Source organism: Mauremys mutica, chromosome 14 (genome assembly GCF_020497125.1).
Source record: "Mauremys mutica isolate MM-2020 ecotype Southern chromosome 14, ASM2049712v1, whole genome shotgun sequence".
Lineage (NCBI taxonomy): Eukaryota > Metazoa > Chordata > Testudines > Geoemydidae > Mauremys > Mauremys mutica.
The window spans coordinates 19,209,674-19,233,156 of record NC_059085.1 but is presented as its reverse complement, the minus strand read 5'-3'; the positions used below and the strand labels follow the sequence as shown (position 1 = coordinate 19,233,156).

The following is a 23,483-nucleotide window of genomic DNA, read 5'->3' as shown; positions in this document are numbered from 1 at the left end:
TCGCCCCACATAAAAGAGATTTAGCTAGCCCAGGAGACTAAGGCAGATAGCCAATTCCACCTCAGTGGAAAGGACAGTCACTAAAGGGGGAAGTAAAAGATTGTAGTCATCTCCCCAACTTCGCCAAAAAACATGCAAAAAGTAAATTGACTGGGCTATTGTCAGTAACTATGTCTTGGATGCATATCAAGGTCGCTGATGTAGCCCGATGACCAGACCACATTGTACAGGAAATAAATGTGTCTTCAAGTCTGTTCACCCTCCTTCTGCCAACTTACTGAGGATGTTCAATACAAAAATCTCGGCCTGGTTTTCATTTTAGTTTTGCAGTTCACCTTACGGGTATTTAAAGTATGCCTACAAAAGAGTAAATACATCATGCCCAAAAGTAAAAACCAATTGTAACCCATTAATTCTGCCTTTTAATTTCTTGTTTTTCCTAGACCCTTATTTTACTTTTGTTTCATTTTACACATAACCTAACCACACAGTCCTTGCTCAGGCAAAACTTCCATTGTTTTCAGAGGAAGTTTTGCTGGAGGAGTGACTGCATGACTGGATCTCTTGTGTGACCTAGATATTTCCCAGAATTGTTCTTGGGACAGGTTTTCCCATTGCTCATAAATGAGATTTTATTTAATAAAGAAATAAACAAATGTGGAAACATTTTTAGGTTTTGAATTTCAAAGACAGAAGTCATCATTCTTTTAGGCAGGTGTGCCTTTCTTGGCAGCTGCTAAAGATTAGCAAATTACAAGTTCAGGATTTTTTTTTTTAAATATGGCTAAAGAATAAAATCTTTAGTCTGGCAATTTGAAGTCAAACTGCCACAATGAGCACCTGTTGAGAAAGACCATTATTAGAAGCTGGGGGTTCTGGGTGAAAAGATCACTGTGAATTAATTTTGATTGCTTCACAAAACTCTGCATAACAAATGGTCTCTCATGGGGATATCAAGGGACTTCCATTTGAAGGGGGGGGAGATTTTGTTTCTAGGAAGGTAATATAATCTCTGCAGTGACATTAAAACACATCAGTGGCTGCACTTGCCTGAGTCCCTCTCCTGAAACAGATTGTATGCGCTTAGGTTACCAGGTATTATGCTTTGGGAGGGGAAAGAGAAACAACTGATATCAAAATCTTTTCTAAAGGATTAGCTAAAAAGCATATGGTCAGAGATCCATGACTCGGATTGGATTGTTAAAGCAGTTATCTACTTATATGTTTCATCCACAGGCATATTTCTCTATGTGCTGGACTGTTACATTAATTGCTGAAGTGAAAAAAATATCAAACCACAAATTAACAAAATAATGCAGCAAGTAAATATTTTGCTAGAAAGTAACATATATTCTAATAGGGATATTGGCAATGATACAAAGAGAATGGATATCTAGCAAATATTTATCGCTACTGAATATTAAGCAGCGATTTCCTCTCTCTCTGAAAAGAGCCTCCATGTGAATTATGCAAAAATGCTACCTGTTTGTCATTTCCTGACTAAATTTAAAGCCATGCTTCCCATCTGTTTGTGCAAATGAAAAGAGTAATATTCTATCAACTACTTTGTATGATCACTTTACTTAAGAGTTTCCTGCAAAATGATCTCATTCTTTTTTAGAACAAACAGAATCACCTGAAAGCTCTGTGCTCTTAGCTAATAATAATGATTTGATCAACTTTATGCTTCAGTTGTCAACACTTGACCATTAATACTATACAAGTTACAAGGTTCACTAATCCTCTAGCCAAAAGGAAGCAAAACTGACTTCCAAAATGCAAAAGCTATAAAAGTTATTTACATATAAAGATGAAAAAAAATGCCCCAGATGTGTCATATCCTGCCTTCATTTTATATAAGTGATTCTGCTTTGAAAGTTGTATCATACTGTCTACACTGGGGTCCTGTCTACACTGGGGATTTCAGCTGCATCTGCGCCAGGCCTTTGGTGTGTTTGAATTCCATATTGCTACAATGGGCCTGCATCATCTTCACTGAAGTCAGTGGGGGGTTTGCCACTATTGTAAGAGCAGGATTGGGCGCAGTATTTCTGTTCATTAAACGTATCACTTAATTAATCCTAACCATGGGTCGGATCCTGCATTTCACTCACTCCTGATATCAGTAGGGAATTTTGCATAAGTGAGGCCCCGGTTTTGGACTGAATAACAAAGGTCTCAGCCTCCAGGCTATTAAGGCACCTCTCTGTTGCTTTGGCAGGGCAGAGGAGCTCAAAAGCCTAGACGCTTGAACAGAGAAACCCTGAGGCTACTCTAATGCATACCAGGGGCCAGCCCAGCAGCTGGAAAGCCCCAAGATAGGAAGACAGAAAAGTGGCTTAACACCACTATTGCAGTCCTCAACCCTTCCTGAGCTGTGCCAAAGCAGGGAGAAAGGTGGAAACCTAATTCAAGACCATTAGGGAAGGGATGAACTGAAGGATCTGCACAATGGTGTTTTCCCTGGCCTGATCCTTTCCTCATCCCATCCTGCTTTCTTCTTGGCGCTGATGCAGAGGGAGCCTTACAGAGTTAGGCCCCATGCCATGCAGGGGCACATATACCCAACCCCTTATGCAGCAGAACAGCATCAATCCTGCTGCTTGTGGAGCCTCCACCTCTACCAATGTGGGAAATGGGTATGTCACACACTGCTTCTGTAAACACTAGAAGTAGAGAAAACCAACAGAGGAATCTATAACAAAAACATGATTTTTCTCTCGCCTCATTCCAGTGCTTGTTTTTGTTTTAAGTTATGCAAATAATAAAGTAAGACACGTGCAGACATACAGATGTTGGGGAAAATGCATGGCCCCTGGCAATATAAAGTGACTATGGATGCATTATTAGTGAAAACTACCGGAGAAGCTTTGCAAGGAACAGACTCCAAACTTGGGAAGGTTACACGGTTCATATGACTAAATAACGTTAACTTAAGTGACGGGTATGCACTAGACACACAAAGTGACATAAAGGGCTAAAGACTGCTTTGCACCCCTGTATTGAGGTTAACGGGGCTGCACAGTGTTAGCCAGAGCATAATTCTCCCCAGCGTGACTATTTGAACATTTATCAAATTTTGAAGTCTATCAAATGTCTTTTTTTTAAAGTAGCATATATACTTATTCCCTCGCTGTTTCAAAGTCTCTTCATCAACATCTAATGAAAGCCACAGAGCAATGAAAACAAGTGACCAGGAAAATACTCCAAACAACTTGTTTTAATTAAAAAATAAATAAATAAAAGAACCCTACTCCAAATAAATGCCCCTCCAATTGTATTACAAATTGATTTAAAAAGCAGAGCATTTACGGCTCTATTAGAAAAATATGAACAGTGAGAAATATGTAAACACGTCCTTCTGTTTCTTTTTCACAAACAAACTACAAATCTCCAATGTTGAAAAGTTCTTCCTTAAGTTAATAAAATCTGTCAGCTTCCATAAGGGTTGATTGGAAGAAAGTCCACAGGTGCAGTATTCTGTTGTTCACAGCTTGGGAAGTCAAGGCTTATAATAAAAAGCCCTCTGTGTTATGGTCCTCCTTCCCCATCAATTCACATCAAGTATTATTAGAATCATCTGCCACCTCAGTGCTGCTTCCTCTGTGCTCAAACTGCAGAAGCAACAGTGACATTTTACTGCTCTGCAGGTGCTGCTGTGTGTGGTCATGAACACATAAGTGTGGCCTGCTATTGTTCTCCAGTAGCACTTTGATCTCAAGCACAAAAAGCTGCCTAGCTGGATGCCCTATTCATTTTTATGCTGGGTTTATACGGGTAAGAGAAAGAAGAGGTGACATGAGATGGGCAATCCATAATATTTATTTCAACAACTGCTTCAAATCTTTTTAAACGTCATAAGAACATGGCTCATTAAACTACAACAGCCTTGAAATTGTGTTATAAAACCGCAAAACAAAAATCAATACATCTGCTGGAAAGGAGGTAATGAAATATATCGAGTTGGCTGAAAAGTGGTTTGTATGAATCATAATATTATTATGTACACATCACTTCTATTTCCAATACTTAAAGTTAACAAACTAGGGAGTGCTTTCTTCTCCATCACTTAAACCGGTGCTACAAGGTAAGGTTTATCAAAGTTATTTTCCAAAGCCCTTCCTTCTGCTATAAATAACACTGAGGAGGAGGGGGCTTAGTAAAGGGAGATCAATTCAACACATATTTGCTATCTGAGCTTCAGCTGTTGTCGTATTACTTCACAGTCTAATCAATACTCTGCTCCATAAGGGCAAAGGAAAAAGCCACAACATCACCCTGATGAGTCACTGTAGGTTTATTACTGGACTAAAAGCATGTAGTGTTTCTAATCTTAATAAAGATTATTTTTGGTAGCAGCATCTTGGCCACTATTAAACACTGTAACCCTGATTCGTACGAGGACTTCAATTGTTTTCCATTTGCTTTTCAGCTATGTTGTATGAACGCTTCTAAAAGCAACCCCCCAAATAATCACCCAGGAAACGATTCAGAATTATTTTTCATTGACTTAAAATTGAAGTTATCGCTCTCCCGGTGAATTCAAACAAAGATGATGTTTTTATCTTTTAACACATAGGGAAGCAGGGATATTGTTATAAAACCCAATCACTGGGAGGCTTGGGGATGGAAGTAGGGGAGGGGAGAGTTTGATGATTAAATCATCCAGATCCCCAGATGGAAATGTTGCTTTATCACCCATGCATTATACTGGATAATCTGTAATGCTTAAAACAACCCAAGGCAATGCAGCTGTGAGATGCGTCTTTCTTGGTCTTTGTCTCCCATCCTGGGGCTTCTTCAGATGTTCTCCCTTCCTGGGGCTACATTGCCATTCCATGTTAAAGCTACTGATGCATCTGTGGCTTGAGAACTGGACGGTGCACACACCTCTTCTGTGTCTGACAACAATCACATGCACAGATAATTGGCAGATCATAAAATGGGAACCCAGGTAATGTATTGTGGAGCAGAGTGACAAATTGCCTTTATCAAGCACCTCTGACTGCTTCACCTGCACTCTGCCCACTAATCCAGTGGTTCTCAACCAGGGGTACACGGTACACGCAGGGGTCTTCCAGGGGGTACATCAGCTCATCTAGATATTTGCTTAGTTTTACAAGCTACATAAAAAGCACTAGCAAAGTCAGTACAAACTAAAATTTCATACAGATTGTTTATACTACTCTCTATACACTGAAATGAGAACACAATATTTATATTCAAATTAATTTATAATTATATGGTAAAAATGAAAAAAGTCAGCCAATTTTCACTAACAGTGTGCTGTGACACGTTTGTATTTGTGTCTGATTGCGTAGCAAGTAGCTTTTAAGTGAAGCCATCTCGCCTGCCCCTCCAAACAACCTGCCAGAGTACTGATTTCTATTCCCTCTAACTGTGGCATTTACCCTTAAAGATATACGGGCTTCTGGTGAAAGGGAGAAAATATTCAGTCTCTGACTAGTTCACTACCTCACAACCCAAGAGGACTAGAAATGGGAGATTTATACCACTTGCACTTAATTCAAGCCCTGGTAGGTCCTGTGGTACCATGACATCATTATTTACAGAAATGATATTTTAGGTCATTTGTAGCTATTTCCGAACCATGTTAGTAATAAAGTCTCTCTTTCTCAAAGTTCTGTACAGTTGGATTTAAGCTACCAAGACACTTGGCTAGTACATAATAATATACACTTTAAGCCTCTCTAAAACATTGGTAGAATAGTTTGCTGTAGCCTGTACGGCAAGTACAGGATGATACATAATGGTGAAGGGTGATATAAAGACTGGTTTGATTCACAGATGCATAGCCACAACCACGACTCATACTGGTAAAAGAAATTATAAAACTTTGTCTCTGATGATCTTAAAGTACTTTGCATGAACATAACAGGGCAAGGTCAAAAATATTAGGGGCTCCCTCTGGACCCACGCACTTGGGGTCCCTCCCTGGAGAAAGCCTCTTGCTGGGGCACCATCGTTACTAGGGATGGGGGATGATCTCCTGCTGGGACACCACCACCACTGTGTACATGTGCATGCGTGTGTGGAGGGAAGCCTAGAGGAAGCTTCTCACAAGGAAATCACCACCCACAGCAGTAGAGAAGGGCATAAGGAGGCCTCCCTTATGGGTGACATTAACTATACAGCTGGAAGAAAACACTAAGGAGCACCCACACTTACAGGCAGCATCAGTCACAAAGACCCCCTTGCAGACATCATCCCTGCCCCCAAATCCCCTCATGTTCTATGGAGGGGGTGGGGAGAAAGCAGCCATTTACACACTGACTAAGGACCCGCACTGCACACTTGAAGAGGCCTCCCTCCTGCAGGAGGCTCAGCAACTCAGTCCTTCTCCTAGCACGTGGAATGAGGAGCTGCCTACGGTCCTGTTCAGAACGAGATAGCACAGGGCCACCTGCTGGCACAGTTTGTTCCACCTGTCAGAAATGGCTCTGTGGTGGTGTGTAAGGGTCAAACAGCTACCACTTCACCTCCTGAAACCCACCCACCCCTGGAGCAAAATCCAATCGCTGTTTAAAAGTTCAGAGCAACATCCACAAAAACGTTCTGGACAGGAAGTGAAGAAGAACTCTGTATCCAAATACAACTGAGGGGGGCTTTAAAGCGGCATTCAGATTTGCTAGAAAACCAGGATTAACTGCTTTAAAAAACCACACACACGGAGATGTGAATCTCAGCTACAGCTAAACTGAATTTGGACTGGGCACTGTGGGGAACAGACTGGGCTTTATGCCACCTTTGTACCTCTCTGATTCTGTAGACCACCAGAAAGGCCCTGATGCAAGCTAGAGTCGTTCTATATGCTTCTCTAACAGCTGTCGCAGCAGCCTAGTCTACTCCAGTTATAATCTTCCATACTCCTTCCACGCCAGCTGCACCCTTGGCATGTCCTAGGCTGGGAACTGCAAGGAGGAAAGCAGGTGGCCATTCTGCTGTCCTATGCCACCCAAGGACACCCCTATGCTGGGGGCCAGTTCCATCTGCAATGTGGCCTTTTTATGCTGGCAGAGCCTGTTAAAGGGGTCATGGCAGAACCCGGATTCAGGACCAGGATCTTTAATGACCGTAACTGGTCAGAGCTTCATTTTTTACATCTCATCTGAAAGACAACACCTCCGGCAGCCACTATGACTATCGTACTGGAGCTCTGGTTCTGCAGAGACTTAAGGGAAAGGTCAACTTCTGAATCACCAGCTCCGTTATCTGCAGCGTACAGATATGCTTTGGAGGTCTCCAATCCAAGTACTGACCCCCTCCAACCCTGCTTAGCTTTTACTATGTAATGATACAGAGAGTAGGTGCTACAGCTGTGGGCTATTGATATTTAATCTTTAATTTATTGTTACTTTATTGTTTCCTATAAATTCTCATGTCTTTCACATGCTGCTGCTAAGACCTCTGCCATTAATTGTTAGTCTTGCATAGAGCAATAACTCCACTCCAGACAAAGAAAACCAACTCCTAGTCACCAAGAGAGAGACACATCACATCACCACAGGATTCCCTTCTCATACCAAGCCTTTTACAGTTAATAATTATACAGCAACTTTGTCTGCTTAAGGTCAAATGCCCTCCCCCACTGAAGACCGCCATGTCAACATACAACAGCCTTCACTGGAACGTTAAGGGCCAAGAGTCCAATACGCTAAGCTTCCTACAGTTACGTTATCTGATTCTGCTTGAATAAATCATGACTCTCAAAATCAGCAGCATCTCACTCACCCCTGCATATATGCAAACCCTCGCCCTACAGGAAGTTGAATCACTCTGCTAGTGTTTATTTACTAACAGAAATAATAAATATTATTTACTAATAATTTTTATGATCAGAGTCACAGGACTGAGCTCGACCTGGACCTAAGCTAGCCACTGCTATGGAATTTGGGGCTGACATTTTCAAAGCTGACTGATATTCAGTGCCTCATTTTTGGGTGACTAACAGGAAATACTCATAAAGGAGCCTGAATTTTACACAGCCAGTGTTCAGTGCTTTCTAAAAATAAAGGTCCCTTTTTGGTTTCCCAAGATGAGTACCCAAAAACAGAGATGTTACCAATCACTAGTCACTCTTGAAAATGTAGGCCAGGGGCTTTTTGTTGCCCAGGTTCTTAATTTTGTTTTATTCTTGTTGTTATTGTTCTCAACATCTCATTTTTCAGATATGAAAAAAGCACTTTGGAGATAAGTAGGTCATAAAACCAGGACTTTATGCTTTTAGCTGACAATTACTTCAGACTCCTGATGAAATTAAACCCATTCCGCTTTGTTTCTCTTTGTTTCAGGAGGGCAGTGAGGAAAAGAAAAAGCAGCAGCGAATACCCACCGTCAGGCAGAACGCACTGACTCATAGTGGAAGTGGCCGGTGTTGGAATGGCTAGCTACACAAAGTTATACTTTCAAACCAGACAAGGCTGTGACTGTCATGGGAAGTGAGAAGGATGGGCAATGAGTTCAGTAAAACTGAGAGAAGCCCCTACCCTACCAAAGCATTTTAATGGTTCTGAAATACTGAGCATTCATTTTCCTCACTGCTAGTTTCCAGCACTGAGAAGAGAATGGGCATAGCCTTGGCTGCATCCCCACAATGCCCCAGCCAATACAGCTTCACCAGTGCAGTGGTATCATAATTTGCTGCTGGTATAATAATAGGAATACCTGTCTCTTGTATAGCACTTTTTAATTAATAAGTCTCAAAGTAAGTATCATTATCCCCATATTATAGATGGGAAAACTGAGGCCCAGAGGGGGAAGTGATTTGCCCAAAGTCACCCAGGAGGCCAGTGATGGAGCCGGGAATAGAAGCCAGTTCATCTGACTCCAATTCCAGTGCACAATCTACTATGAAACACTGCCTCCAGCAAATTACTATTTCTGTTATTCCCCTCTGCCCCAGAACAAGCAGGGGAGGAATTGTGACCACAACTCTACTATACATTCTAACCCAGACTTTTTGATAACCAAATATTTTGCCTCTGAATTAGATATTAAAATTCCATCTGCTTAGTTTTATTGTTACATTCACCAAATAATAAATCTGTGGGGAATAAAGTGAAATAAAAAAAAAATCACCTGTCGTCCAGACCAAAACTCATTTGTGATAAACATCACTTAAAGTGACAATGAACTATATTCCTGTTCTCCTCCACACACAGAGCGCAATAAATATTGCCCCTTTGTCAGGCCTGAGCAAATGGTATTTGTAGTATCCACAAGGAGAACTTTGTATCAGATTGTGGTTACATCCAATAGCTCAGGGAAAGGTACAGTCATCTCTTGAGACGCTTCACAGAAATAGATGGTAAAACTGGTTCTCACAAATACAATAAAAAATTTAAATGCACATAAAACTACTTTGGCTTTTAAACAGCATTCATCATAGTTACTTTCCCTGATAACTTACAACCATTGGGAGCTCGCAGGCAGAATGCTGCCAGTTATTCATGTGAGAGAGACTTTAGGAGGGTTGTTCTTAGACACTGTTATAACTATTTAGATTCCAATATACAGTAGCTGCTTACTGTACAAACACACAGTAAGAGAGCCCCTTCCCTGAAGAGCTTCCAATTTCAATACACAAGCCAGACAAAGAGCGGGAGCTGAGAAAGTATCATTAGCCCCATTTCACAGATGGTACAGAGATATCGAGTGACTTGGCCAAGGTCACATATGGGCAAAGCTGGGAATTCATCTCAGATTTCCTTAGCCATAGGGTATACCTGCACTACAGAAAAAAAGTCTTTTTTTAACTCATGTTAGTCAACCTGTATTAGTGAACATGGACTGAAATAGCAGTAAAGACACAGTGATCAGTGGTGTTCACAAGCTTAAAGTGCTTGCAAGAGCTCTGCTTTATTCTGTGTCCTGTGCCAGTGCATAACAACAACAAGAGCTTCACAGCCTCACCCAGACAGTCTGGGAAGCTCAGCCCTTGAAGATACTAATACCACCTCTTCCCTCCCAAGAAAAAAATTAAGAATAACTAGAGCTTCACACATACCTTCACACATAGCTACATTTTAAGTAGCTAAAGCAGCATGGGTCCTGGCCCGCCTGTGGGGGCTAGGCCGGGGCGGGGGAGGGATCTGCAGAGCGAGCCTTCCTGCACTCACCCCACACTAGCAACTCCTGCATCTCCTGTCCTGCAGGGCTGGCTGGGCTCGGTTCCCTGCTCCAGGTGTTGCGACCTGGCCCCTGGTGCACAGGGTCACATCACAGTGCCACTAAAGTTAGGCCCAGGCCCCCTGACTGGGGCAGCTGGGCCAAGTGAGTGGCATTGTAACCTGGTGCATGGGGTCACGGCTGTATGGCCCAGGCCAGACCTGAGCAGCACTCTGACTTCACGCGCACAAGGCCAGGTGGCAAGGGCCAGAGCAGGGAGCTGAGCCCTGCCAGCCAGCAGGTTTTGTGGGTCAACATAGGACAGTCCTGCAAAACCCAGCACTGCTCACTGCCCAGGCTTTCTGTTTGGGAAGCTCAGGCTTTAAGGCACAGACCCCTACTGGGTATGTCTCTACAGCAATCCTGGGTGGCGGAAAGCCTGGGCACTTACTCCTGTGGCTAGCCAGCTGCAACCTAAGGGAGCCTGGGGTTGAATTCAAGCTGCTAACCCAAATTAAAACCAAAGTGGCTGTGTCTTCCCTGCTATTTAACCCAGGTTAGCTAACCCAAGTTAAGAGCAGACCTTTTATTTTTTTAGTACAGTGTAGGCATACCAAAAGCCTAGTGCCTTACCACAAGACCAACCTTCCTTTAGATACATTCATGCAAACTTGCAGGGGTCCAACACACAGTTATGCACAATTATTGTGTTAATAAACTCGGTTCAAACATTTTGTATATATTTGCAATAAAAGTAAATATACACCAAACCAACTAAGCAACATAATAGTATTAAAGAAAAAAATGGCTAAATAGAGCCAATACAAGAACGCTAATTATTTCAATATGCTGCCATCCTCTCTTCATCTGCACTCTTTTAAGAGCCTTTACAAAACCTGCACTTCCCCCCCACCCCAACCCATTGTACCTTTTTTTTTTAATTTGACAAATATCAATTTATTTTCTCCATGTTTAAATGCATTGTAATCCACTGTTTTGTTTGCGCGCTAGCTTTACTGGTGTCAACATGAATACGTGTAGTTCTGGGAAGAGAGGATTGGTTAATTAACTGCTTTTGCAAAGCCAACAGAGAGAAGACAAGAGCACAACCCATTGTTTTGTATGGGTCACACAGGAATAGTGACCTACAAAGGCTACTTGCAAGTATCTCACACAACAGAGGGCTGAAAACACCAACAGATATTAGGAAGCCAATGGAAGCTAAAACTGATTTAAGCAAGGGTTAAACCAGTTTCACTGAATCTACATTACGGGTTTGCCCTGGTATAAATGGATTGACTTCAAATTGATTTAGTTAAAGGAATACCATTTTTATAGTATTGACAAGCCACAGCATAAGGAGGTGAGTTGTGTTATCTCCTAGCTATTAGTTACACACAGGTGAATCCTAGTTTAGCAGCATTGTATTATGTGTGTCAGTGTCTTGTCAGTGTGCAGTAAAAGGAAAACCCAAGAGTATATCATTTGCAGTGGCTTTTCCTGGAGGAATCAGGATCAGGTGATATCTTTGCAGTCTTTCATCCACTGCATTCATTCTAGAGCCAGGCCCATAGAGACAGTAGCAGTAGTCAGCTGTGCTAAAAAAGTCATAAAACTCCCACGTATATACTCTTAAAAACGCTTAACTTTGTTTATTATCCATAGAAAAGGGATTCCAAAGAGTAAGCAATGTAACTAGAAGCCTTACCAGCTCAGAAGACAGCACAATTCTCATTAGCAGCTCTCTCATGGCTCTTCAAGTAGAACGCTGTGTCCAGATTAGTCAACTAAACAAAGCTGCAGACTAGAACCCTACTTGCAAAGATATATCACTTTTTTACTTCTCTTAGGATCTTTTAGCTAACAGGAAGACATCAACTCACATGAACTCCAGTTTGTGCAAATTCCTTGTGCTGTAGTGGACTGGTGCTCCAGCCCCTTACCTTCATTCCCCTGCTGAGTGCATGTGAGAACACTGGCAACCTACACAGACACTGGGTGGCAGCGTCCATTTAGGGCCACTGCATTAACTTTTGTGCACACAATTACACACATTCTATTTTACGGGGAGGAGGGTCCCCCAAGTACCTTTTCTTTCTCTATTTTAAAATATCCTCCTAGTTGTATCATTCAATCCTAACACATTTTCTTCACATCTTTAATATGGTTTCTAGTCCTCAAAGTGTTAGTTTTCCCATCAGCCTCCACAAGGGGTATGTCAAGGGGCACTTCACTGCCTCACAAAAGGGAGTCACTCACAGCTGGTGTAACTAATACAGCTAATGAGGTGCTGTGCTACAGCAAACCGCTTAAGGTACAACTCAGTGCCACCAAGGACACCACAAGTCAGAGGGAAGCACTGAAGGTGCTTCAGCTGCTAGGCCCCGTAGGCACTAGTACAGGGGTCTCAAACTCAAATGACCCCGAGGGCCGCATGAGGACTAGTGCATTGGCCCGAGGGCCGCATCACTGACACGCCCCCTTGCTGCCCCTGGCCCCACCCCCAATCCACCCCTTCCATGAGGCCCCGCCCCTGCCCTGTCTCTTCTCCACCTCCTCCCCTAAGCGCGTGGCTCCCCGCTCCTCCCCCCTCCCTCCTGGAAAGTGCTAAGCGCCACCAACAGCTTTTTCAATGCACTCTTCCAATCCTTGAAATATGTCACGTCCCGTTGTGATACCCTTCAGTGGCATTAAGTCTAGCAATTCTTCAGTTATATTCAAATTGCAGTCCACACCTCTAATGAACACTGCACACTGTGCGGTATCTGATACATCTGTACTCTCATCAAGAGCAATTGAAAATACTTCAAAGTCTTTTGCCATTTGAATCAATTGTTTTTGCACATTATCAGCTAAATCCGTTATCCTGCAGGCAACTGTATTTGCAGACAAGCTTATGCCTTCAAAAACTTTCTTCCTATCAGGACATAAAATTTCACTGGCCTTCATAAGACATTCTTTTATGAATAAGCCTTCTGTAAAAGGTCGCGATGATTTAGCTATCATTTCGCTTGTCACAAAACTTGCTCTTACTGAATCTTCGCTAGACTTGTTAATCCCTGAAAATAAATTTCTTTGCTTGGCAAATGCTGCTTTAAGTTGCTGAACTTTTTCCTCTCGGATTTTTCCGGTGAATGCATCATATTTTTCACGGTGCATCGTGTCATAGTGCCGACGCACGTTATACTCCTTGGGAACAGCAATCGTTTGCTGACAAATAAGGCATTGAATTTTATCTTTTACCTCTGTGAAAAAATATAAATTCTCCCATTTGTCTTGGAAAACTCTCTTTTCTTCCATGAGTGTTCTTTTTTTTGACGAAGTCATTTCCAAGCAGTTTTAATAAATATATACACTCAGTAATGCACCTCACTCAAAGGACAAAACACGCACTTAGATTTACTGCCTAAGGCTCTGGGAGGGAGTTTGGGTGGGGGAGGGGGTCTGGAGTGCAGGCTCTGTGCTCGGTGCAGGCTCCGGGCTGCGGCAGGGGTGCAGGCTTTGGGACGGAGTTTGGGGATAGGAGGGGGTGCAGGGGTGAGGGCTGTGGGGCTGAGGGTGAGGGGTTTGAGGCATTGGAGAGGCTCGGGGCATTGGAGAGTCTCAGGACTAGGGGAAGGGCAGCCTGCCCTGGCCCTAGTGCAGGGGGGCGCTAGGACCCTGCGGCAGCAGGTGATGCCGGAAGCCGGCATAGCGGAGGAGTGGAGTCAGCGTGAGCTCCCGGGCAGGCTACCGGGCGGTGAGGGGGCAGCAAGTGGGGGCTGGTAGACACTGGGGGGAGGCGCGTGGGGGCGGCAGGTGGGGCCAGGGGAGAGACCCGACCCCAAACATTGGGGAGCAGCGCGCGGGGAGCTTAGGCACAGAAAATAACTCGGGGAGGGGGGCGGGGGTGAGGGGAGTTTGGCGGCGACAGGAAGTAACTGGGGGAGCTCCGCGGGCCGCAGGGAAGAGCTCCGAGGGCCGCATGCGGCCCGCGGGCCGCATGTTTGAGACCCCTGCACTAGTATCTGGTAGGTCCTTCAAACACTAAAATAAAAGGATAGTTTACTAGGGCTGACAGAAAAGGGAAGGATGCAAATACACCAGGTACAGTGACTTAGGCAGTTAAAATACTAGTTAAACAACAGCTCCCAGACTGGCCCCTGGAGGCAACCCCACAGGATTAGGGCTCCTCAGGCTGTCTCCAGCCCCTCCTCTAACATGCAGGCTTTCTGGCCAGGATCAGTCCCTGGTGTAGCTCATTGAGGACAAGCCTACATTGCTACCTACTACTGAGACAGCATTTCCCACAACAGCAGGCTGCCCCAAATGTGGGCAACAATTGGTTTACAAACCAACAATTGGTTTACAAATGTGAGTCCCTGTTGCACCTAGCTGCCTTGTGCAAGGATAGAAACCACTTCTTTGTGGCCAACACCCAGTAAAAGCACAATGACCATTTCCAGGCTAATCCCCAGTATTTAAGGCATTTTGGGCTCCACTCGCCTTCTCTAGGTGCCTGAGCAACCTACTGACTCTGGGAACTTGAGAGTCCCTGTCTACTTAGCCCTCTTCCCCTCCCCACTCCCTGCTGCTTCTCCACAAGTTCTTTGCCAAACCTGTTCCACGTGTGGTTCTCCAGCTCCTGCTACAGCCTGCTCCTCAGCTCAGCTTCCTGCCCTGCTCACCATGCAGTTCTCCAGGCCACCTGACATCCCCAGGAGTCTCTTCCTGCATCAGCCTTTTCCTTTCAAAAAGTTTCCACCTGCTCCCCCTGTTGGCCAGGTAGGGCAATGGGCTCTTCCAACCCCAGAGCTTCATAAAACCCGGAGGAAGAAAATAGCTGGTGTTAGGGACCCATACCTAAGGCCCCAGCTCCCGGAGTTATGTGATTACATCAGCATCTCAGGTTCCATGAAAGGAAGTAAGTCTCTAGCCCTCCTGAGTACAAAGAAACATTTGAAAATGTGAGGCAAATGTAACCAAAGCGCTGGTGGGTGTGCCTGAGGCTGCAGAGAGCCAGAGATGGTGGTTCTGAATGTGAGAACAGACCTATTCCTCTCAATGGGCTGTTAGCTCCATGACCCATTGCTTCGGGGAGAGAGAGAGAGAGAGAGCGAGCAGCGACAGCACATAGCAGATGACTCTGTGTCAGGCAGCAGGACTAGAGTGCAATCCACCACCATAGCATATACCCCCCAGCTGTTGTGGTAAATACTCAGGGGTCCCCTGCTGCCACCTCTGCCTCTCTGGGGAGAAGAAGGGGACCTCATGTGCTGACCCTGCTCTCTGGGAGGGGGTTCCCTGCCACTGCCACACCAAGTAGAGTCCTAGGCAACATTGCCCGGGCAGAGCTGTGGGGCCAGACCATTGTGGGGAGAGGCAACATGTGATGGTGGGCCTATGATCCTGGATTGTCTTAATCCAACCTCAAGACTAGGGATATTCCATGCTTTCACCTGCCCTCTTCTTTTCACCCCTTCTACGCGTTCATTCATTCTTGGGCTGCCTCTTGTGATTGAAACAACCACCCCGTGCTTTCAAAGGGCTGCAAAACGGCACTGTGAAATTGCCAAAAAGGGCATGGAAGCCTGATGCACCTTGACCTTTTCCATCTCACCCTAAGACTCTGGGGACTTGGCTACTCTAACCTTTTATTGTTATTATTTTTAAAGTGCTAGTCATTATTGGAGATCTAGTGCAAACAAAGTGCAGGAGGTAGCAATACTGCATGTAGTATAGGCAAATTCCATTGGAGATTGGGGAAATTTTAAGAAAACAAGCTCATGTTTACAAGACCAAAGTAGCTTTCATAGCCTTGTCTTCGCCGGGAAAAAAAGGTATATTTTAAAGAGGTATTAGCTGTTGTAATAATTAACCTGTTAAAATATTAGTAGCATAGCCAAGGCAAGTTGTAGTCTTAACACATGAGCTGGTTAAGGTAAATCATCCCCTCTTAGGGATACTCACTGTCAAAAGTAGTTTTTCAATGTGGCCTTTGCTTTCCTTATATTTGTTAACCAATTAGTCTAGTCCCACTGGCTCAACTTTGAAGCTTTTTTTAAATATAGGTAATAGTGGGGAAAGGAGGTGAAAGGGAAGTAGGAATGAATTCACTATCTTGTCTCACAACACTCCCCTTTTTCTTTTTTGAATTTTTTCTCACAGATGCTAAACACAATTGACATGCTGCATTTTTAAGAACTTTCAAGAACAAAAATAATTCTCTGTGCTTGGGTGCCGGCCTGCTCTTTCGACCTGTCTCCACACCTAATAAGTGCACCAGGGCTGCCCGGGGGCCCCCACGAGAACATAGTATTCTATAGTATTGCAACTTTTTTTTATGGAAGGGGACCCCAAAATTGCTTTGCCCCAGGCCCCCTGAATCCTCTGGGCAGCCCTGAAGTGCACTGGATAATGTGGAGATATGTCCCATTTCAAAGCTGAACTGATACCGAAAGTTTCAGGACTAATCACTGCATTTAGGTCCTCTCCGTAGTAGTACTTGAGACTAATATGGTGGCAACATATTGAATGTCCCCAACTAACCTGCTATAGAACATATTTCAACCATGACTGGAAATTCCAGTGAGCAAGGAGAATCTGTAACATGGGTTAGGTTAGCATGACTGCAGAAAAAATGCCCTTTTCTTCACTGGACCAGGAAACTGTACTAGTGACAACTGTGTTGGCAAGCAGTTGACAACATGATTCTAGACCAGGGGTCAGCAACCTTTCAGAAGTGGTGTGCCAAGTCCTCATTTATTCACTCTGATTTAAGGTATTGCATGCCAGTAATACATTTTAACATTTTTAGAAGGTCTCTTTGTATAAGTCTATAATATATAACTAAACTATTGTTGTATATAAAGTAAATAAGGTTTTTAAAAGGTTTTAGAAGCTTCATTTAAAATTAAATTAAAATGCAGACCCCTCCGGACGGGTGGCCAGGACCCAGGCAGTGTGAGTGCCACTGAAAATCAGCTCGTGTGCCGCCTTTGGCACACATGCCATAGGTTGCCTACCCCTGTTCTAGACTATGGCACTGATAGTCCCACTTTCCTGCCATACCCCAGAGTCTTCCCTGCATTCTACTGTCCTTTGGGTTAGCTACACACATGTTGCTGTGGCCATCCCACCCCTCATCAGCTGCCTTCTGAGCACAGCTCACTCACCAGCATCCCTCCCCCTGCTCCCACTCACTGGTGCTTTCCCACTGCTATTGTGGGCCCTGAGCCTACTCTGCTTACCTGCAGCCTTTGCCTCCAGCTGCGCTGAGAGGGAGAAGGACAGTGGAAGTAGAGCAAACAAAGGAAGGGGAAGAAAGGAGGGACAAAAAAGGTAATGGAGGGAGAGTCAGACTGTGGAAAGGAGCTGTATTAGGGTGATTGGGGGCAATCTATTGGCACCACCGAGCAAACTTACCTTCCATATAATTGTAATCAATGTAAAGCACCCTGCTTACGGATAAGCTTGTATTTACACTAATTGAATCTATTTCCCTATGTTAAGTTCTCCTCACACCTTCTATGAGTCAGCTCAATTATCACTTCAAAAGTTTTTTTTCTCCTGCTGATGATAGCTCATCTCAATTGATTAGACTCTTCCTGGTGGTATGCGCGTACTTCCACCTTTTCATGTTCTCTGTATGTATAAATATCTCCTGTCTGTGTGTTCCATTCTATACATCTGAAGAAGTGAGCTGTAGCTCACCAAAGCTTATGCTGAAATAAATTTGTTCGTCTCTAAGGTGCCGCAAGTACTCCTGTTCTTTTTGCGGATACAGACTAACACGGCAGCTACTCTGAAACCTGTAAGATCATTGTAAACTAAAATGTAAAACTCTATAAATCCCCGAAGTGTATGTTTAAATAGGAGCAGGAAGCTTCACACAGCGCAGTAATATCAGCAGCTATAACACTATTCAGTTTAACTTACTCTCTCCTTACTGTTATTTCCATTTCTCCCTCTGCATATTGCCAAACATCTATTGCTTCTGAACAGTTTGCCTGGAGGCAAAGATCTACAAGTCTCACTGTATGTGAAACCTTTCATCATTCTATTTTAGACTCAGCTGCTAACTCAACTACAAATTGCTTCCGGATTGCACAGCTACTTTACCAGCAGTTTGCAACACATTATTTCAACTCCTGTCTCTGGCCCTACGAGAGAGGGAAAACAGCTGGAGAATGATATTGGGGGAAGGGGGACTTTCAAAACATCGGAGAGGCAGAAAACGGGGAGGCGCATTGTATCCTGCAAGCAGGTGCACCTTCCATTCACCAAGCAGGCCTTCAGCAAGGCAGGTAGCGCCGGATTTCATCACTGGCATGGCGTGGCATTCAGTTACCCCCCGCCCCTGAGCACTGCCTTGCCCAGCTGCTGGGTCCTCGAAGAGATTCCCTATCCAAGCTAACTTGTGTCCCTGTCTCTGGAGTGACACCGGGCCCCCGGCCGGCCAGTTTCGTTGATCTGAGCTGTGCTTGGGGAGCTCGCCTCCCTCCCCATCATCACTGCTCCAGTATTATCTGCCCCCAGCTCCTTCCTTTGCGCCCGGGGGACGCGGGCGAGGCATTGAATACAGAGCTGCCCTAGTCGATTCCTGCCAGATGTAAACCCTCCGCCGCAATCCAAGCGTTCAGAAAGAATTCAGCCCCCGGTACCTGCCTGCCAACCAATGGGGTAGATGTTAGTGCCGGTCCCGCAGCTAGACTAGGTGCAAAGCGGGGGAGACTTTGGCCACTTCCATGGGGGCTCTGTGCAGGGTCTTGGTGGTCCTTTTCCTTACGTCCCCGTCCTCTCATTGGCGCCTTTCCCCTCTGCTAGTACAGGGAGTGCAATGGGATTTGGACTGGACACTCACTGGTTTACACTCTTCCCCCCGCCATGTTCGTTTGAAACACCCCTGGCATTAAGGATCGGCGTTAATCGACAGGCGTGCTCCGGAGAAATAACTCCCAACCCAGCTCTTACCAAAAAGCCCCATGTATTGATGGATTCCCTCCACCGCCCCAGGAACTGACAGCCTCGAGAATTGCTTAGGGCAGAGCTGATGGAAGAGCTCAGAACACACGATTTAGCCGGCTCGTACTTTACAAGCAGGGTTGGGTTCAACAAGGTACGTACGAACAGGCACCGTGCGTACACATTTGGCTGGTGGTGTTGGCTCTTCGTTTGGGGGAGGAGGGCGGCGTCTCAAAAATGGCCATTTCCCAGAGGTTTAGATCCACATTTGAAAATACATCCATTATTTTTCAGGAGCAAAAAAACTCCTGCTAATGCAATTAATGTGGAGTGTGTATAACTATATAGAGAAAGTTTTATGATAGATCATAAAATGGTGATGGTAAGGGAAAAGAGGAGGGGGAACTGGTGCACTAATGAGAAGAATCCGGCGCGAAAGCCACACTGATTTTTGTTACAGTTGTGACTAAGGATTAATCTAATGCACACGCATTAGAAATCCTGTCCCAGGGACCTGCACTGAGGTGGAGGCCTCCAGCTGAACGGGGACTCAGGATGTGCTTTCAACTCGCCAGAGGACCGCTGGGGGGAATAGGGGTCGTTTTATTCCCCTGCCTGTTTCTCTTAAGCGCTGGAGTCAAATCATGCCCGATTTAACAGTTTGCATTTAAAGAATGCACAAAAATCTGCTCCATCCCCTTCCACTGGGCCCTGCGCAAAACTCGGAGGCAGCAGGCCCTGGGAGAGGGAAACGGGGACGATCTTGGCCTAGGGGTAGGTGGCATGAGGCATTGGGGTGGGGGGAGTCGGGTCCCTGCACAAACGCAGGGCAGCTGATGTGGTGCAAGGCGCCTCTGGAAAGACCAGGCAGGTGCCACTGGGGGGCTGTCGGCGGGGTGCGGGGCGCTGGGTCTGGAGAACTGGAGCCCAGCTATGAGGCTGCAGAGGGAGCCCAGGAGTGAACCCGAGTTGCAGGGAGCGCCAGGCGCTGTGCAATCGAAGGCAAAGGAACGTGTGTGGTGGGGGGCGGTATAGACCTGCCAGGAAAAATGGGGCAGCGTATTTCGGAGCTCACGGGTTCCCCGTGCAATGCCCCGCCCCGCTCTCTGCGATGCTCGCGGCCAGTCATCAACCCGGCCGCCAAAGCGACTTAAGCGGGAGATTTCCCTCCACCTTCTGCCCGGAGCCCGCGCGAACACGGGTCCATCTCCCCCGGCTCGGGGGGCAGCCCCGTGGGCAAGGGGAGCGGAAAGCGGGGGCGGACGGGAGTCTGGGGTCAGAAACACTCCGCTGAACGCGCCTGGGGCGGGCGGAGAGCTGAGCCCTGCCGGCCAGCCATGCAGGACAGCAGGGTGTGTGGGTCAGCATGGGCCAGACCTGCAAACCCCAGCGCTGCTCACACCGCCACCCGCGCAGGGTTTGTGTGTGGGGAGCGCAGACCCCGCCTGGGTGGGTCTCTGCAGCAACCCTGGGGGGCAGGAAGCCTTCGGGCGGTCTCGCCTTTCGGGCTCATGACGGGAAATCTCCCCCTGCCCCTTGAGTTACACTCAGGAGGGCGGCGGGCCAGGCAGCTCTACCTCCGCAACAGCCTGCGGTGGGGGGGGGCGCCCAGGGAGAACCCCCCCCACCACACACACACCCACCTGCCTCCCCTCCTTCCTCCTCAGCGTGGGACTCGTTGCGGGGCCTGGGGGGAGGGGACCCCCTTGCACCCAGACCTGCCTGCACCCAGCTGACACGTGCCCCAGCGTCTCCTGCAGCCTCGCGTCGTGCTGGGGCTGGTTGCGGGGCTGGTTGGGGTGGGGGGGGGGGGAGACAAAGCGAGCCTGGCTCTGTAGATTTCGGTTCGATCCGCGGCGTCCGCTCGCCCGAGTCCCGAGGCTTTGCTTGTGGGGAATGAAATCTCCTCCAGAGCCCACCGAGGTGAGAAATGCCCCTGCTCGGGGCTCAGCTCCCCAGGCCGAGGGAAAAGCCGCCCCTCCAAACCACAGCCCGGAATCGGCTGCCCTCGTGGGAGAGAAACACTCCGGCGTGCGGCCCGCGAGGAGACGGGGCGTTCACACGGGAGCGCAGAACGGAGTCGCTGCCCTAGATATACAGATGGGGGGGGGAATCTTTTTTAAATAGCCAGGCAAGAGGGAGTTCACACCTCCCCGGCTGCATGAGCCTGGCCGCCCGGAGAGCCCGCCGCTGCAGCCCGGGGGGAGGTGGCAGTCAGTGGGGACTGTCCCGTGTAGACCCGCTTTAAATGAGCTTGGGGAAAAGAGCCCAAGCCACAGAACCCAGCTGCGAGCGTTTTCCGCCCAACCCCTCCCTCTAGGGCCGGGGCGGGGGTGTCACATCTTCCCCCTCGGCCCTGGTTTCCCAAAGGGACAGCGCCCCGCACTCCCGGGGGGGGGGTTCTTTCTTTCTCCTGCACCCTAACTGCGCTAGTTAAGAGGGATCTAATTCGCCTCCTCTCCCCCCCCCCTCCAAAAGACGGGACATTCCCAGGCACCCCTCCCCTTTTTCAAAAACGAGCTGGGGTATTTCTTGTACATCCCTGGCCCGGTTGGCAGCCAAGTCTTGGTGTAAAATAAAATCTTCCATAATATCCCCCCTCCTTTTCCCTTACAACCCAGCCGCTCTCCTCCCCTGCACTGTTCCCATCCTTGCTTCCAAGGGCTCTTGCCTACATCGCGCCAGCCCGTTTCTGCTCCTTCCTCTGGGATCTCTAGACAAAATACCCCAGCGCCCAACCCTTTTGAGTGCGTTCACCGCTTTGATTCTGGCTACAAGGCGCCTTCCTTCCGCTGGGCTGGGAGTCACCTCTACGCCCCCCCTCCACCCCTTACCGCACCGTTTGCGCAGAGAACAGTTCTGAGTTTTCATGGTGTTAAATAAACCAGCCCAGTTCCTAAGGCCGGGATCCTCCCACGTCCACCCCCTTGCTGAAGTCCAGAACGAATCCGAACCCCTCGCTACCAAGAAACTGGTCTATTGTTAAAGTTCCTGGCCCGTGTGTCCCAGAACAGAAATATTGAGTCTAGGAAGCAACAAAATTCACCTATTTTGGGGATGAACAGGGTGGAAGAGCAGGAGCCCATCGTACTTCCTCGCTCTGAGGCCTCTGTAGAGAGCCATGCACTTTCTGTGTAGAAATATACAGGAATCGCACTGCAGAGCCAAACCTCCTCTAGAAGGACCAAGCAGCAGGTGGATAATTTCAGTAACTCACATCTGCTGATGCTTCTGGAAAGGGATGGGGGACTAAGCTGAACCCGGAGAGAAGATGACCTTGGTGAAGCTGATGAGGGAGGAGTGTGCGCCAAATCTCTCTTGCTTGAAATCAATGGAATAACTCACTTGAGAGAATTATGCCTTGCATTTATAATGCCCTGCGCTATCAAATAATACTCCCTTTTAATATAGGCTCTGATACTTCCTCCTCTACCAAATCAGTGGGAGTTGTGCTCAGACTAATCACCTGCACAGACTCTATTTCCAGTACCCAACCCTCACCAACTACACCAACATTCAACCTTAGATAGTATTGAAAGCTTGGATAGCTCAGTCTAGTAATGCTCAGCATTACAGCTCAAGGAGCAGTTAGCATGTTTGACCTCCTCCAGGGCAGGAGCTGGAGCAGCCACTGCACCACAGGGTAACTCCCTCCCCCAGGGCCCAGCTGAGCAGGAAAGGGGAAGCAAAGGAGTATGACAAGGGCTAAGCTACTCTCCCTCTCCGCATCCTAAACCAGCCGTTAGGCAGCCAGTTAGGAGTTGAGGGTTATTTTACATCAGACCAAGAATAAAAGGACTTTATGCAGTTAGTTCTGCTGTATTTCAGAAAAGCACTACAGCTGAAAGCTTTAGAGCCTTTCCCAACACATCCCATAAGAGTTTTGTATTTTTGATTAATTTTCTAGACCCACTGCTAAAAAAGACATTATAGACAATGCCCTACTCGTAGGTGAATGCCACCTCCTGCTGCGGAGTTTGTGATTAATGAAAAAGTTTACCACACCGTGCCAAGAGTTCATCTGCACTGGCTGGAAGCAGTGCATAGCTCTTCCCACAGCCATGTTTGCAAGTACAGTATAGGGAAAAAATCTTTTCAGCAATTACCGCAGCAGAGAACTGACCTTTTTCAGCCCCAGGATGTCAAAGGCATTAACAGTGCCTTAATAGTTTTCTCTTTGCAGGGCAGTACAACTCCTAATTTAATATTTTTAAGGTAGGACCTAGTTTTACATGGCTTAATACTGCCCCCAGTGAAAGTCACAGGTAAAGCTCCAAAGAACCTGAACAGGTTAGGTTCTAAGATGAACAAAAAAAAAAAAAAAAAAAAAACCACCCACAAACAAACCAAACAAAAAAAACCAAACCACCCACATTTAAAGTTAAAAAAAAAAAAGTCTGCTAAAACCTTGT

General features: G+C 46.4%; 1 long non-coding RNA gene across 2 annotated transcripts in view; it reads right to left on the bottom strand.

Moving 5' to 3' along the window:
• Positions 1 to 14,820, bottom strand: part of LOC123349426 — a 138,982-nt gene extending 124,162 nt beyond the window's left edge. Inside the window, exon 1 of one of the 2 annotated variants that reach the window (XR_006573536.1) lies at positions 14,727 to 14,820. This is a non-coding gene — a long non-coding RNA (uncharacterized LOC123349426). Of the gene's footprint in view, positions 1 to 11,836; positions 12,183 to 14,726 lie in introns of those variants that run through there. The other variant, XR_006573535.1, reaches the window with a different exon arrangement.
• Between the last annotated feature and the right edge of the window lie 8,663 nt (positions 14,821 to 23,483).